At 38.2% G+C, this 18,026-nt stretch overlaps 1 protein-coding gene across 1 annotated transcript in view; it reads left to right on the top strand.

The window, feature by feature from the left end:
• The window catches only part of LOC129774927 (centaurin-gamma-1A), a 478,174-nt gene that overhangs the window by 211,132 nt on the left and 249,016 nt on the right, over positions 1-18,026 (top strand). The window lies entirely within an intron of this gene.

Below are 18,026 nucleotides of genomic sequence, written 5' to 3' on the forward strand. Positions count from 1 at the left end.
TGATTTTTTTTGTATTTGTTACCAAAATCGAACGGATAGTGTAAAAAAATGTGAATGCGATAGTGTGAAGAATAATAAAAAACTAGATTAATCAAAAGTTAACTAGATTTATTTTGTATTAAAAGTTTAATTAAACTTAATTAAAAGTTAGCTCAAATGAGGGGCGCGTTGACACCAATAGAAGGTGGATTTGATAATCCTCTTAAACATGTGAATCCGTAAAAATATACTAGGAAATTATTGTAAATCATGAAAAAGGCAATTTTATTTATATTTATTTATTATATATATTTATTTATATTTATATATATATATATATATATATATATATATATATTATATTATATATTATATATATTTATTTATGTATTTATGTTACTTTCGACTGGACAAAACAAAATCACTTACCTGAGTGAGGGGCGTGAATGATTCATAAAGTAATAAAAAGCCTATTTGAACAGATTGTCAAATTAACTCTCAGCGTTGACATGTATTGTTGATTGCTCGCTGTCTAGAGCGACACCGAAACACTAAACTCATTAAATATCCGAATTTCTTCACACAAGGCTTGTAATGCGCTGCACTTTGACGCCACTTCTATTCCGTAAATAATGCTAGAATTCACGAAAATTGTATGATTGAACTGAAAAAGTGTAACCAATAAGTCCGAATACACTCATCAATTCACACAAGCACTCTTCCGGCTGAAAAATAAAAAAATCATATCGCTTCGCTTAATCGCTCATTACTTCGGATACTACTTTAGAATGCATCGGTTTCTTTGTTACATTAACTCTTTAGTAAAAGGTTTTGGTAGACCTGAAAAGCACAAATAGTTTGCGTGATTTTATGGAAACAATCCTTTTCGCAGTTGATATTCTCGGTTACAGAGGATTATATCCAATATTAGTACCATTATTCCACATCTCTCAACCACTTCGAGTTACATTTGACAACGTATTAACACAATCACAATGCGTGCGTGTGATGCAAAAATACAGAGTCACTCTCCAACAAAAAAATCGACGCGATTATTTCACCATACAAAATTGCTCTTTGCAATATCTTCCATTCTTTTCTTTTGTATCAAGCAATATCTCTGTGTGTATGACAGCTGCATTAGAAAAAAAAAGTTGTCTCCTCGCTAGCTGGATTGAGACTGGGATTTGAAATTATGATGGACATATTTATACCAAAAAAGTTGAAAATAGGCGGAGCTCAAACATTTTCTTTCACTCTCGCTCTTTAACTTCAACTTTCTATATTGTAGAGGCTTTTCACTTGAACCTTCATTCCTCGTATAACGTCCGTAGAACTAAAGCATTAGTTGTTTGTTATTGACGGTACCGGTATGTAAGCACACAAAAGGATTGAACAAATGTTATATATAAGCCATTTAAAGCCAAACCGATGTGGGGGTTCTCAGATTTTCGTTTAAATTTATAGCTCTGTTCCTTATCGCCTTATCTCTTATCGTTTTTTTTAAATTTTACATGTAAACGGGGTTTTCAAAAAAAATTTGAATCCAAATGTCATCAAATTGCATGAAAATACGAGATCTGGTGGTATCACGAATAAAAAATTTGAAATTTATGTGCTAAGATCGACCTTCTGGAACATAGTCAATAAACCAAAACTTTGGGTGCTTTGAGACACCCCTAAGTCATGTCCAATTGAAATGAAATTTTGCACAGGTAATTTTTTGGGTCAATAAACAAAATGTACATGATCGGTTCTTCAAATTCGACGATGAAATTTTTTCCATACATTTAAGTCCCAAAAGGTTTTTTGAGATAACACCAGATCTCGACGTTTTATGCTTTTTTAAGTCATTACGCATTTTTAAGTCATCAGCTCGAGGGGACATAAAACACAAAACAAGCAGAATAAGCGACCTTTGTTGTTTCGGGCGCAGAAAGATTCTGAGAATTTTCCTCAGAGGAGATGCAATATATATACGCTAGCGACAGCTAAGTTTGTGGAGTTTACTTCGTATCTATTCTAGCGGCTGCATGAGTTGCCCGTTGTTGACAGCTCTGTTCGGGAAAGCACACAAATGGACGGAACAAATATATGGGGATTTTCATCAATTTAAACCATATACAGACTATGGGATTGTAATGTATAGCATATCAAACCAATCTTAGAAAATTTCTGATTCGATTGGTATGCATATTGTTAAAAAATCCGTTTGCAGTAAAAGTAGCTATTACCGTTAACTTTATTTCATAAAAACGTGACCTGTTTTCTGATTTGGCACCCTAATGTAAGACGTAGTCCTACGTCAAAAATAGATTTTCCAATGAAATCAACGAATTGACGGCAGTTTTTCCTAAAAACACGTAAGGGCGCAATTAAAAATTCGAGCTATGAGTAAACTGGACCATCAGTCCTTGTTTTCAAACATACGCCTTCTAAATGTGCATTTTGCAATACACGGATACAGGGAATGTCGCGGAAATGACACATATTTTTGCACCTATGACAGAATCTAAAACGGAACCGTTCACGAAATTGAGAATCCTCGTAACATAAAACATGAAATATGCAACACATCATAACACTGTAACTGTCATAAAAAAAGACTCGCACCAGTTTATGCTTCCGTTGGTGATTACCAAAGTAATTGTCCATCGTTGTAAAATATTGTGATCCAGTATGAATATGAAAAATTAATGACAATATAAAACCCATTTTTGGAGAAAAAATAAAAACTTAAAACGCAGTACACTCCACCCCGCTATTATTATTATTATGATCTAGATTATTTAACCCATCTACACACTCGCACGAATGCACGAGTGAGTGCATTAGGAAACATTTATTCCACAATGGTTTGAAGAAATATGAAAACAAAAAGGACGACACCTTTCAGAGTACCTACAGCAACTTCTCCGATCTGCCGAAGCGTGAACCGTAAATTGCATACCATACGCGCGGTATGCCATCTTTCGTTCCGGAACAGATGGCAGTTCCCACGACAGCATGAAATCGAACCCACGAACGGAGGCACGTGTCCGAATCCGTCTAATTACGTATGCGATGCGTTCGCTTTTTCTTATGTTTTGTTTGTCTCGTGGTCAAAATGTTTCCGAGTGTGGTGGCGGCTACGTTACGGTTAGGTTTCTTCGGTTTTCTGAGACCTTTGACGAAAGACAAATTGAGCTTTCGTCTGGAGTTGTATGTATTTTGACGCAGCGTTTTGCGGTTTTTTTGTTGGTGTAGTTTAATTAAATTACTTTCAGAATTTTGCGTAAACGTAAAGGGGTTGGCATTCTTGATTGATTTTAACAGTTACGTTGGGAATGAGAAGGCGGGCCAAATGCTACGGTATTTTATTTAATTTAGTGCGATAATAACAGTTATTAGTTGTTTGCGTATATTATTTTTCCAATCTCGTTTTTTACTAATTACATCTTTTTTCTCCTTTCAATTTCAGGTGCGTTTCTGGACAGCGAGTGCTTCCCATCCAATCCAATTTTGAATCAAATTCTAATGACTGCTTCGTCACGCCTCAAGCGAACAATACGCGCAAATGTAAATATTGTGATACTCATAATTCTAAATCCACACTGGAAAACTGATCCTGCATCGGATCATCCTCTTTTTTTTTCTCCCGAGCCTCGGATAAGGGTGCATTAGCCTCTATCTCTTTAGTGATGCTCCATTTTTTTTTGTCGTCCTCATTTTCCCGAGTGGTGCGTTCGATGCTGCAAGAACAAAAAATAAAAACGAACGCCGCATGCGTTTTATCTCACTCATTCTGTCTGAATTTGGCTCACTTTCCGGGACGTGAATATGTAGATTGGATGCGGTGGTATTTTTTTCGTCGCCAAGTTCTACCACTACTCGCAAAAGGGATGATATATGGGTCGCGTTTCCCATCGACTCTGGCAATGCGGTAGAATTCTAGTCGAGATGACGTTGCAAGTTGTTGTAACTGAGGTAGCTGCGAAGAATATTGACTGAAACGATGGCGGGATGCTGTCAGGAATCTAAAACAGTGATTCTTTGTTTGTTGTTTTTTTTTCTCGCTAGTAATCTTTAGTCATGGTGATATGATACAATGATTGTGAATAGGGATTAAGTGGGAAATTTGAGAAAGGATGATGCTAATTAGTTTTTTCTTACCTTTTCCCAAAGAATGGTTGCCCAAGAACAGAAACAAGATTTACTTGTGATTCTTTGTAATCTGATTTGTCACAGGCTGCCAATCGGCATTAACTTCTTCGGTTGATGAACATATCGCATTGAATGTTGTTATTTTGACCTCTAAGCAGTATCGCGAATAATGACAAGATGAAAAGACTCGATCATTATCAATTTGCACACGCATTCGGTATAAGATACATTACATTAACAGTTTGTACCGTATTTCGAGGATTTCATTGTAAATTACAATCTTAAATTGAAGGGTTCTTTCTTAAAATATTGTGGAGAAAAGCTATTTCAAGTTTTAAGAAAACCTTTATTTTTTCCTCGATTCATTTGGAAATTGTGTTGTATCGCCAAAAATGTAATGGTACTTTTAGTGAATGGAGAAAGTCATAATAAAACAGGTGCTGGGAAGCAAAATGAAGTGCATTTTTTTTAAATATTTACAATAAACGCATTCTGATGATTTTTTTTTCTAAACAAAATTGATCAGCTTCTTGAGAGCCTCCGTTATTTTAATTTAGGTTTTATTAAATTCAGATGGGTCCTATAAAATTCATAGTACTTGTACCAAAACTCGTCATTATAATATTATTATTAAATTATTTTCAGACACAATTATCGTTCAAGATTTTCCAACCACAACCACTATTCCAACCAAATAACATGTTTCTCCGTTACATGGAATAAATATTTGATACAGAAAATATGATAGAATAAAGACAGCCCTAAATCGGACAATTCCTTCCTCGAGTTTTGCTCTTATCAACACATTCGGCGATCCAGTTATATTTATATAGATAGAAGAAGCTATAAGAGTGTGTTTTATCACTTTAAAATCGATTTCCACTTTCGAACAAAGATCAATTTTCAAAACATCAAATGGACTAACAACGCATGTCACTATGGAATTGTAGAACAGATGGGAAATGAATTTTCGCAAATTTTCCCATTTTCTTCAGAGTTTTCCGAAAATTTTCAATTGTCATGTTTGGTTCGAATTTGTTTGATTGAAATATGTGTTTTAATTTTTTGGAACCATCATACCATCATAGAAACATTTCTCGTACCCAAAAACCCTCACATCCCAAATTTGGTTCCGTTTGCGTGATTGATTCTAGAGCAGTGGTTTTCAACCTTTCTTGCTCAATTCCCCCCTTTACGAAAATTAATTCCAGTGCTTCACCCCTATCAGTATTTTGCAAAAAAATCTGTAGTATATCAGTAAAGTAATGTAAGAATACAAACAGTGTTCAAGTTATATTCGCAACAAATTTGATTTTATACTTGTAACTGACTACAAAAAGGTATATAAGGTTTGGAAAGTCAGTATGGTACCTGAGCCTGAACGATTTCCGCCAAAATCGTAATTCTTGAGAACTTTGTTCGAAAGCACACCTCATGTCTTCGATATTCACTCTGTTACGGTGTTTTGTTCCCATCAGCAGCATAGTAGGTAATCCAGATTCACATAACTCGTACGCAAAAGATAACAACACTCGTAACCAGCGTTGCCAATGTTCCAGTTTAAACTGGATTCTTCCAATTTTTTTACTCGATCCAGTCAAACAGTTAAATTCTGAACTCTTCCAGTTTTTCATATATTATCCACTTTTATCCAGTTATTTATATATGGTCTTCAGTTTTACCCATTTTATGTAAAATAAATTCACAATGTATTAATATTATCCCTTTCCACCCTTCCTATCCCCTGACGAATTTTGTTTTTTGACATTCATCATTCGTTAGATCCAAAGTATATTGGATTGGATTGATCTTTCTTTATTCAATGTTATTTCCTGCTTACACTTCTGAGCTCATAATGGTTAGCGCGCAGTGCTTTTTGAACTACCATTTCGACCACAACTGGTGTTATGTACATAGCAAGAAATCTTACCCAAAATAGTTCATTGAGCCCACGTTCTATGCTGGCTTTGAATTAATATAAACATCAGATGTTATAGGTTCTCCAAATGAGTTCACAAAATTATAGAGTCGATGTGCTCCATTCGACCTTGCCTCCGTTTATTTCAAAAGGATATTGGTTTCTCTTGGTCAGAATTTGTGTTTTTAAATAAAATAATTTATTTGTCATCTAAATTTATATTATCGCCTTCAAAACAAAACAACAATCCCACGAAGCGGTAATTTGAGTAAGTAAAAGTGACACGGGCCATATCGCCAGTAATTATGCGTTGGATGAACGTGGTATCACAATTGGACCGTTTAAAGATGTCTTCAGCCACTTGATCGCGATGAAATTTTTGATGAAAATTGAGCTCTTTTGACACTAATCGTGCTGCGACTTTTCTCATGCCCAAAACATTAACCAAAATATGACGAACGGCCTCATGACAGATATTTTATTCAAAAGCTAGCACTCTCAAACTTAAATGACGATTTCCGAGCACCATTCCTTCTATTTTGTCCTTGTTTTCTTCAGTTGCAAAGGAGGATGGTCGTCCTTGACGTGGAAAATCGTTTATCTCTTCTCGGTCGTCTTTGAATTCCTTATACCATTCATACACCCGTGTTTTCGACATAGTTGAGTCACCAAATGTATTCCGCAAAATTTCCAACGTTTTGGCACAACACAAAATTTCACATGATATCTTTGACCAATAGAAATATTCATACCAAAAATTGCAGAGAAAAAAAAAATGAAGGTGTAAACAAACTAAATGACAGATCATGCTCAAAATTGACATTAAGACCACTGACAGCAGTACCAACTTAAAAAATGAAAAAAAAAATCAGCGGGAAGATTTGAAATTACAAATACAAATATATTTGACAGAATGTATATTTTTTCAAAATACTTGAGGATACCTCCTTTTGATCATGATACCAAAATTTTGTTTGAGCAAATCTGGTACAAAAAGTAAAATACCAAAAAGGTGGAGACAAGTAGTTTTTCAATACCAAAATTTGATAATTTCAATATCAAAGTAATACTTGAGTAATGTTGTTTAGATATTGGATGTGCTCATTTTAGTGATGAAATAATATTGTGGGACCCAATCAAATATTATTCTAGTATTTTTACACATAGATCACTGCATAAATCAGTACACGGAGGCGTCAGTTTGACAGTTTTGAGTATTTTGTTTCAGTTCCCATCCGTTGGAATTTTCATATGTCCTTATTTAAATGTTAACGGATGGGAGCTAAAGCAAACCACGCAAAAACTTCAAACGAAAGGTAAGGTTAGGCTCCGTGCATAAATATATTGTTTTTTTTTGTACGTTTTTCGTGAGTGCGAAAAGCTAGCAACGAAAATGGTCAAAAGAAACACTACAGAAATGTCAAAATGTCGCCTCAGAAGAAAAAGAACAGAGGTATGGTTCGATGTAGTGATCTATAACCTGAAACCGTAGCCCCATGCACTTCAATCAATCACATTATCGAGTTTTGCGACGATTTTCTTTCATCTATAAGCATTTTTAGTGATTCTAGATGAAAAGATCTTCAAATATTGTTTCACAGTAATGCTCGAGTTGCTGGAAACGTTATTTTGATCTGCTTGAATTATATGATTAATTTAATTAATGGTTTATTTCGCTTTTTCAAGAACTACATATAAATATTCACTTAAAAAAAATCTATTTTCCAAGCATTGGAAAGCAAGCATTGATGAGCCAAAGCCGATCTTTTTTAAAATAAAACGATTCTACAGGATCCAGTTTTTTCAAATATTATTGGCAACCCTGCTCGTAACGTTTATTCCGCATATCAGGATAAGAATCGACCATTTGTAGACCGATGAGTTTGTTCTGAAATTGATCCGAATCTTTCGTAACTGCCAGCAGGTAGGCATTTCAAACCATGTCTAAATTTGTTCTTTGATATAAGAAACATATGTTTCAAGTTTAACTTCTTGTAAAAGTCTTGACAAATGCTGTACAATTTCCTTTTTATGATCTTCTGTACTGTTTCGTCGTCTGTTTCATCATAATTCACTGACGAAAGTCTTTTAAACATTGAGAAGTTGCTCAATTGAATAATACGTTTCAGATTTGGAAATGTTTGCCGAGGATCGCAATGTTTTTCGTATCCAATAATGTTTTTGTTTTTGCTAATCATTGGCATCTTCAAAGTGAAGTAAATGTGCAATATTCCCTTGCACAATTCCCCCCTTTTAATGATCAAATTCCCCACTAGGGGGGAATTCCCCACCGGTTGAAAATCACTGTTCTAGAGTAATGAGCGTTAAACCACCATAGAAACGTATATTTCCTCATACAATCTCCATATACCGAAATTGGTTGCATTTGCTTGATTAGTTTTTGAGTTATGCAGAAATTTATGCTTCATCTGTATGGTAGCCAATTAATTTTTTTTTTAATTCGTTTATATTTACAGGCTCAGTTACTTAAGTTTAAAGGAGCCGAATTCTTAAATATAATTTTAAAACTATATATATAAACAATTTTCTTACATCTATGGTTAGTAAGGTGGAAAACCGATTACTCGCGGTGTACTCGAGTTTAGGAGGGTGACATATTTTTAGGAGAAGGATGGGATATAAGGAAATTGTAACAATGTTGATGAACACTCAATTTATAAATCTATTCGTATATCTATAGTGTATTTACATTTCAACTTATTCTACTATTTATAGCAAGGGGACGAATTACCCGCAAAGGAAACATAGCCAATTTATGTTTCACTTGTTTGGCAGCCTCCCCTTAGAGAGGGGGAGGAGTGTCGAACTACCATAGAATCGTTTCTTGTCCCCTAAAACCTTCACATGCCAAATTTGGCTCCATTTGCTTGATTGGATTTCGAGTTATGCAGAAATTTGTGTTTCATTTGTATGGCAGCCTCCTCTTAGAGAGGAGGGAGGAGTATCTATTTACCATAGAAATGTTTCTTGCCCCCTAAAACCCTCATATGCTAAATTTAATAGCTAAATAGCCTAAAGTATATCAAAACAGGCAAATTGAATGCAATAATTTCGTAGTCCTACGTTAACAAGGCGGTGATGTCGTGAACACCACCCTTCTATTTTTTATGTTGAAAAATCAGCCGATACTATTCAGATGATATATTTCACTATTCCTATGCGACTAAACTAGGTCTATATGACAAGAATTCGATTTTTCCGCAAGTGTTTTCCAAAGAAGACTAGCCGAAAAAAAATAAATGGCTTCATAAAGGGGGGCATTAGATTCTGTTTCAATAGAGGTTTTGTCAGACAAATTACACTCTCGGGGTCTGCCGCCTCTACTGAATAATATGTTATATAACATGCTTTGTGAGAAACATTTGAACTTTTCTCACGGAGATTCGACAGTAAGTCGGTTCTCTTACATGGGCCTCCCCCAGGGCTCATTGTCCTACGCGCGTTGACTTTTTGAAGATCGATTCGGTAAAGATCGATTGTTTGGTATCGATTTAATCACTGAATCGATTAATAGGCCGTTTAGAAAATCGATTCGTGAAGATCGATCTTTTTATAAAGTTCGCCCAATCCTAAACTAGACACCTATTTCAACTTTTATTTGAATTTCTCGATTCCATTGAATTTTCTCTTCATTCGATATTCTATTATTGTACATTTAGATTTACATTTTTGAATCGCTCTTGGTTTCTACTGTAGCTTTCTCAGGGGTGCTTTTCCATCGTCAACCGTTGGAAAATCAATAATGAATCAGGAATCGATACCGATTCGATTCGAAATGATATGCAACCGTTCCCGCGATCTAATTGTTGCAAATGCAAATGTCGTCATAGCACAGAATATCACAATTCATACGTTTATGTAGCTATGAATCCACTCGACAACGACGAAGCGCGCACACGATTGGCACCGTGAACGGTCCGTAAACTGTGTCCCAGCGACCCCGGCCTGTCCGGGAGAACACGACGACGATGTGTTTCCGTTTTGCCCTGGCGAAGGAAAGTAGGACACAAGTCGCAAAAATAGAGCAACAATTTCTGGTTGCCTTCACCGCCTTGACAAGGGTCGTCGTTGTCGTCGGGGCTGCAGCGCAGAAGACACAAGGGGTTGGAAGTTTCACCCTTTTCCGCTAGAATGCAGTTTTCGGAAGGCACTATACTTTCTTCTGCGTCGTGGTGGAAAAACAAGAAAACTAGGGGATGTTGTTGAGGTAAGGAAAGAAAAATGTAAATTACATCAACTTTATTCAGTGGAGTCAAATTTCCAATTGCATTTCATGATGGTGCGCGTCGTTTTTTTTTTTTTTGCTTTCTGTAGTTTATTATGAGTGTAATCATAACAGTTATCGAATTTTAAATGGTAATCAAATTTGACTCCTAGAGCGAGAGGCGTTCCTTGGATCGTCGTCAAGTCGGGAAGGTCGATGTTTGAAGTGTTTTGTCGGGAATTTAATTGGAAATTGCTGCTTCAGCGCACATCGCTCCGTGATAAGAGAAATCCCCTAGGTGAGTTGCATACATTAATAATATATGATTTTTTGGTTCGGTGTTATGACCTCTATGCGTGTGGGAATTTCTGCACATTCTCTGGGGTTTTTTGCCAAGGAATATATTTATTCCAAGCTTGCTGAAACAACAATCAAAAAGGGGTAAAACAATAGCCTCAAGCTGTCTGACCTGGCTTACTTCTATTTCCCATAATTCATATCTGCTCTTTGACCCGACCCAAAATTAGATGTGTCCGAACAGCAAGCAGAGGGGGATTTCACAATGGGTTCGGTCTCAAATCCGCCCAACTTGTTTGTTTTCAATTACAAAACAAGCTTATTGTTGGCCCCGAGGACTCAATCTTGTGTGGTTCTTCCAACGAAATCCTTGCGCAGTTCCGGATCACAGAAGATTAATGTGAGTGCAGCTCCGAAGATGCACTCGGTGCACTAGATTGACCCTTTTCCCGAGGTGACCATCCGGTAAGCGGCAAGGTCACCAAAGTCCTACAGCTTCTCGTGGTGCACCTCTCCCAAGGATGACTCTTAATCTCCTTTTGATTGAAGCAAACGATAAAATTAATTGAGAGGAAAAAGGGGTGCACAGTCAGTGCTGTTCCCAAGTGACAGTTACGAGTCTTAATTGATTACAGCGGTGATTACAAGCAAGTTTCATCTCGGGGCGGGATTTCAGTAACCGAAAGTCGCACTCACCACCTGAACTGTTTCGTCTTCCCGCGGGACGACGGATGCGATAACCTTCTTCATTAGCATGCCTGGAATCAAGAAAATGATGCACCCTTTGCAATCTTGATTTTTTTTTTTTCGCTAGTTGAAATCTAAGGAAGCGATTGGTAAAAAATCACTTCCATTGTTCGTTGCATTATCTTCCTAATTATTTTTGACATGAGTGACTGACATGTCGGGAGGATTCCGATGCTCCCGAAGGGATACGATGCTAGCCAACCAAGGAGATGAGATAAATCTGTGTGAGATGAAACCAGACAGAATCCGAATGCAAATGCTGCGGGATGACGGGGACGGGAAAGATGCACCTCATCATCATCATCTCGGTAGGAACATGGGAAGTCAATGGAAAGGGTTAATATGTTTTTATTCCCTCCCATTGTTGCGTTTATGTTTTGTTTTCATTTTGACAAGATGTTTTCCTTCAATCGTTGCGCCATCAAGCGATGCGTTACGCCCGAACTCGCAGTGCATCGCAAATCACCGGAAAATGGTATTCGAAAGCAATTTACATCTGTAATTTGATAGATATTGTTACCTCGGGGGGAACGATGATAAATTTTTATGGATAACACTATTTTTTCCCCGGTGTGATATGTAGTCGATTCCTGCATTTCGCGCGCTAGCTTTGCAGAAAATGTTGTTGATTCTCGGTATCCGGATTAACGCATCATTCATCACACACACACACCGCTCCGGAAGTGTTTATTTCTCGTAGATGATGAAAAACAAACATCGCTCGAGATTATTGCAACCAGTGCTAATTTAGTATAAATTTTGCAACACCGACAGCAGCAGCAGCAGACGCAACAAACGAAACAATTTATAAAAACATCTTCGAACCCTTTTTTTCCGACAGCTGCCACATTCTTGGAAACAGTAGTTCGACGCATTCTTCCGCTTCGGAGGAAACTCCACAAAGATTAGGCAGTTGATCTCTTCTTGTTGTGAACGGCAACATTGTTGTGGCACTAATCTTCGCACGAAAAACCATTTGCCCGCCAAATTTACCGGGAAGTGTCGAAGCGTAAATATGTAAATCTGTTACATCATTATCGACGGATTATAAATCGTTACCGACCGAAATTACGAGAAAGTGTAAGAAATCAGCGCAATGGGAGACCTCCGACTGCGTCTGGGTTTCTGTTTGTATGTTTCCGACCAACCAATTCTAGACACAAGCTTTTGCCTTTGTTTTGACTGGTTTCGTCGTTGTCTGGGCTGGAGGCAAAAATAAATCTCCAGACAAACGAGTGCTAATTGGAATGTTTAATAACGAAGCAGAATGGGAATCCAGTTTTTGTGGGCTCATAAACTGGTTTAATTACACGATGGAATGTTAAGAGATTGCTTTGTCATTTAGCTATCTTCACAAAGATCATACTTGAGGAACTGGATATATGGTTGACGACCGAAGATACATACATCAATGAAAAACATTTTTTTTTTCATTGTATTCCCTTTCAATATAATACTCAAACCAACAAGTAATTCAATGATTCTTCATTTTAAGCATGCCTTCAGCGACATTTTAGTCGCCTTTCACGCCCGAAAAAATCGTGTTAAATGGAAATGAATTTGAATTCTAAAGTCAGGATTCTGGATCTAAATCTAGAATACGAATTTGGAATCCAAATTCACTACCTCTACTTAGTGGCGAACATCCGATCTTTATCTTGATCTGAAAGAAGAATTTTCACTCTATGATATGCAAAATCTAAACATCAATTTTGAAGTTTGAAATATGAATTTTAAACCTGGAATCCATATTTGAAATTCGGATTTCGAATCTGATTTGTTTTATGTGAATCTGAAATCTAGAATAGAAATCTGGATAAGTTTTAATTTAAGTTTGAAATATGAATCTGGAATTTGAATTTGAAGTATTTAGAATCTGGATATCTTATTTCGAGATCGTTCTCGAGGAGCTGTAAATTTGATATGAAATCTGAATTAAAAATCGATATTTAGAATATGGAATTTAAATTCAATCCTTGGATCTCGAGTACATGTGAACACCGGATTTTAAATTTTGACTTGAAATCTGAATTCCTAATCTACAATCGGAATTTTTAAATCTACGTTTAGTGTTAGTTTATCTCCATCTATGCATGGAAACTTGAATCAACAATAGGATATCAATATGAATTATTCAGGAAGTTGAATATAAAATCATAAATCTTAATCTGAGGCCCGTGGAAAATTCTGAAGTTTGTTATGAGAACATGAATCATGCAGATGGAATCCGAACCTGGCATCTACATTTGGTATACTGTAGCTGAAATGTAGGCCTTGAATTGAATATTATTCCTGAATCAAAACACTTTCTCTAGAACCTGAATACATAATATACAAACTAAATTTGTAAATTTGTGATCTAAATTTGGAATTTGAATTTTCAATGTGGTACGAATGAGAATCCAACTAGTTTAAGATGAATTTATGTTAATTTGGATCTGCTATATGAATTAGAAATCTGTGCATGATGAATCACAAATTAAACCGTCTCTTAGTAGCAAACATCCGAATACCAATTTGCAATCTTCACCTAGTAAAAAGTATCTGTTCGCGCACGGATAATAATTTTCGGACACTTTTCAAAGTTCAAACGCACTTGCGTAAAATTCAAATTGTGGTTTATTCGCGAATACTGTGAAATGCAGAATGACGAATCATCTGCAGACTGAACAGCTGTTTTGTCTATTGCTGTTATTTACTTTATAAACAATAGACACTCACGTAAACAAACACAGCTGTTCGGTAGCACACTTAGGGATGCTCGATATTAAGTTTCTCGATAAGTAACAGAATCAACATTAGCCGGCCGCCTTGAAATACACTGGATTTCAAACTTTTGTTTCAGCTTTCAATTGCAGTGTTCTTTTCTACTCGATGTTCGATTTATTGGTTGAGAGTGGCATATATTTTGTCTGCTGTTACTGCTTCAAAACTCGTTTACTGATGGCTGCTTCTTGGTGTACTGAACTGGACTCAGGTGGACTGACTGGACCTTCTCGTATGATGAGTTCACTGCATAGATCAACTGTTGTGCCTCCGTTGAGGTTGTGTAGAAATGTTCTGCTTCACGCTGTTGTTGGACTGATGTCTCCGGTGATGGTATCCGACAAACACTGAATAAGATGAGAGGGTGTTTTTTAACTTGAATTTATGAAACATGAAACGACTTCCCTGGATGGAGGCCCCATGGCCTCCGCTGACGCCAGTTGGCGTTGATGACTCGCTGGATAACTGACTGAAGCTGTTTGATTTTCCGATGATGACAACAAAGATAGGCTGGCCGACAATATTCCATGCTCCTTGGCGACCTCTCGAAGAAATCAAACGAAGTTCACGATTTAGTGACACGTGATACAGGGCGCTATTGACAGCGCTGGCGCAAGGCACCGTTGTGGTTTTAAACCTCAACCCGACTTAATAAAATGAGTAACACCCTTCATGCAATCTGGACCACCACCGGAACGACACATATTACCTTTTTTCAGCTGATAGAGGACACGAGCAAAGTAAGCTTCGAGTGTCAAGTGCTTTGAGAAGCAAAAATAGGTATAGTAACGCTGAGAAAAAAATTTCAATTAGCTTTTTGAAATTCAAAAATTCGCATAACTTAACTGGGGTTGCGGAGGCCTCTCGACCTCCGCCGTTGGAGGAGTCCTAGTTCTCCCCATCAGCCGTTGGAATATTGTCTTTTATAGGCAGTATACAGACCTTTGAAATTGCGCGTCTGTAGCTTCCATCCTTAGTGCGAACTGTGACTACCCGCACATTTCCGTCTTCTCCTGGATGAATTTGGGAAACTCTAGCTAACTGCCATCTCAATGCGGGCATATTGTCATCCTTCAGAACAACCATTGTGCCCACTGCTAGATTATCTCTTTTTCGGGTCCACTTTGTTCTGTTGTGAAGGTCCGATAGGTATTGGCTCGACCACTTTTTCCACAATTGTTGAGTGAACTGCTGCACTCTCTGCCATGCCGATAATCGATTGTCCGGAATAGCTCCCAAGTCTGGTTCTGCAATCGCTGTCAGTGGTCTTTGCACTAAGAAATGTCCAGGGGTTAAAGCTTCGAAATCATCTGGATCATTGCTGATGGATGTCAGGGGTCGAGAGTTCAGGATTGCTTCGATCTGCGCAAGGATTGTTTGCATCTCGTCGTACACCAAGCTACGTGTGCCAAGAGTTCGCTTAAACAACGTTTTAAACGACTTAACTGCAGACTCCCACAATCCGCCGAAATTTGGCGATCTAGCTGGTATGAACCGGAATTGTATTCTGTCGATAGCAGCTTCTCTCACCATTGTTTCCTGGAACCGTTGAGTCTGGAATAGTTTTCGAAGTTCATCGATCTCCCTCCTTGCTCCAACAAAATTCTTTGCGTTGTCTCACATGATCAGATCAGGTTTGCCACGACGAGAGGAGAACCGCTTCAGTGCAGCTAAAAATGCTTGTGTTGAGAGATCTGCTACTAATTCCAGATGTACTGCTTTGGTGAGTAAACAAACGAAGAGAGCAACGAAACATTTGACGGGTCGACAGCGACGTTGAGGGTATGAAACGTAGAATGGTCCACAGTAGTCAACGCCTACACGACGAAATGCACAGCATGGAGTTCCTCGTTCTGGTGGTAAATCGGCCATTAATTGCTTCAGGGCCTTGGGTTTTGCACGAAAACATGAATGCATTCATGTATCACCTTTCTGACTAAATTGCGGATGTTTGTTGGTCAAAAACGCTCTCTCACCATGGCAATTAGCTGCTGCTGTCCAATATGAAAATTTCTCCGATGATAATGGACTACAATTAATTTTGTGAGAGGATGACGATGGTCTAGAACAAATGGATGCTTGCGACTGGGAGATATTGTTGCATTTTGGAGCCGGCCGCCAACACAAATTATGCCCTCCACTAGCTGAGGATTTAGTGAAACGATTCTGGATGACGGCTTTACTTGCTTTCCTTTAAACAAATCTACCAGTTCTTGGGGAAAACATTCCTGTTGAGATAGCCGAATTAGCAGCCTTAGGCCTTCATCCTGTTCGTGCACTGTGAGGAACCCGTTTCTTCGGTTACTTCTGTTCCTGGCTTGAGCGTTATGACGAAAGCGTAAAATCCACGATGATAGGCGGACCAAGTCCAACAAAGAAGACCGTAAACAAAAAATATCGTTGAAGTTAGCAATGGGAAGGACTGCAGTAACACTTTTTTCTTCCAGATCCATAGGCTCGATATCACTCTCTGTACATTCCTTTGCGTGAGGCCAATTTGTTTTGTCCCACAGCAACCAATTTGGACCATTGAACCAGTTGTGCTGATACTGAAGCTGTGCTGGATTCATACCGCGAGAGATGATGTCTGCAGGATTTTGTTCGCCTGCAACATGCTTCCAACCCCCTTTCTGCGTGATGTGTTGGATCTCAGATACACGATTAGCTACAAACTGCTTCCAACGAGACGGTGGTGATGATATCCAACAGGTAACGATTGTAGAGTCGGTCCAGAAAAATGCCATGGCATCGATCTGAGTGCAGTGAACGATCTTGTCGTAGAGATGTGACAGTAGAAGCGCAGCTGATAGCTCTAATCGAGGAATGGATTGCATTTTCTTCCCTTTCTTCAAATTCTCCAGCGGTGCAACTCGGGATTTGGATGTAAGTAATCTGGTCGACACGGAACCATCTTCAACAACTGTTCTGACGTAGATACAAGCTCCATATGCTTTCTCCGACGCATCACAAAATCCGTGAAGTTCGACAGCTACTACATTTCGTCGCAGTCCTACCCATCGGGGAACTTGAATTCCGTCTAGACTTTTGAGGGATAGCCTATATTGTTGCCATTGTTCCTGGTGCCCAGCGGTCAGCGGCTCATCCCATTCGTAGTTCTGTTTCCACAGCTCCTGTATGAAGATTTTCGCTTGTATGATAACTGGACCCACAAGTCCAAGAGGATCGAAAAGGCGTGATACATCTGAAAGGACTGTTCGTTTGGTAATTATTTCTGAAAAGTTCCAGGCTGGAGTGTGGAAGCGGAAGCTGTCAGTAGATGTTTCCCAAACAATCCCCAATGTTTTCACTGCACAGCATGATGAATCCAACTGCAAAATAGAGCGGTCATCCGATAATTCTTTGGGTACATCTGCCAGCAACTCTTTGCAGTTTGAATTCCATTTTCGAAGCAAGAATCCTGCAGATTTCAATAACTGGACTGTTTCTTCTATCAATGTTCTTCTCTCGTCTACATTGTCTACTCCATACAGCAAAACGTCTACATAGAAGCCTTTTCTCAACGCTGCAGCTGCGGCAGGGTGAGTTTGATGTGATAATTCGGCTAGTCGCTGAAGGCATTTCGTGGCTAAATAAGGAGCGGATGCGGTGCCATATGTAACAGTTGTCAGTTCAAAAGTACGGATGGGTTGATCAGATAAGTCTCGCCACAATATTCTTTGTAAATGCTGATCATTTTCTTGGATTTGGACCATACGGTACATCTTGGCAATGTCTGCAACTAGCGCGTATCGATGCAGTCGGAAACGTAGAATTATGTCAATCAGCTCATCTTGAACAACGGGGCCAACCATGAGAGCGTGATTCAGAGAAATTCCCGTTGATGTGGGACAAGAGCCATCGAATACTACACGGAGCTTCGTTGTGGTGCTGTCCGGCTTGAGAACAGCATGATGAGGTAAATAGTAGTAGCTTTTGTTGGCAGCTTCTCCC

Source organism: Toxorhynchites rutilus, chromosome 3, assembly GCF_029784135.1.
Source record: "Toxorhynchites rutilus septentrionalis strain SRP chromosome 3, ASM2978413v1, whole genome shotgun sequence".
Classification (NCBI taxonomy): domain Eukaryota; kingdom Metazoa; phylum Arthropoda; class Insecta; order Diptera; family Culicidae; genus Toxorhynchites; species Toxorhynchites rutilus.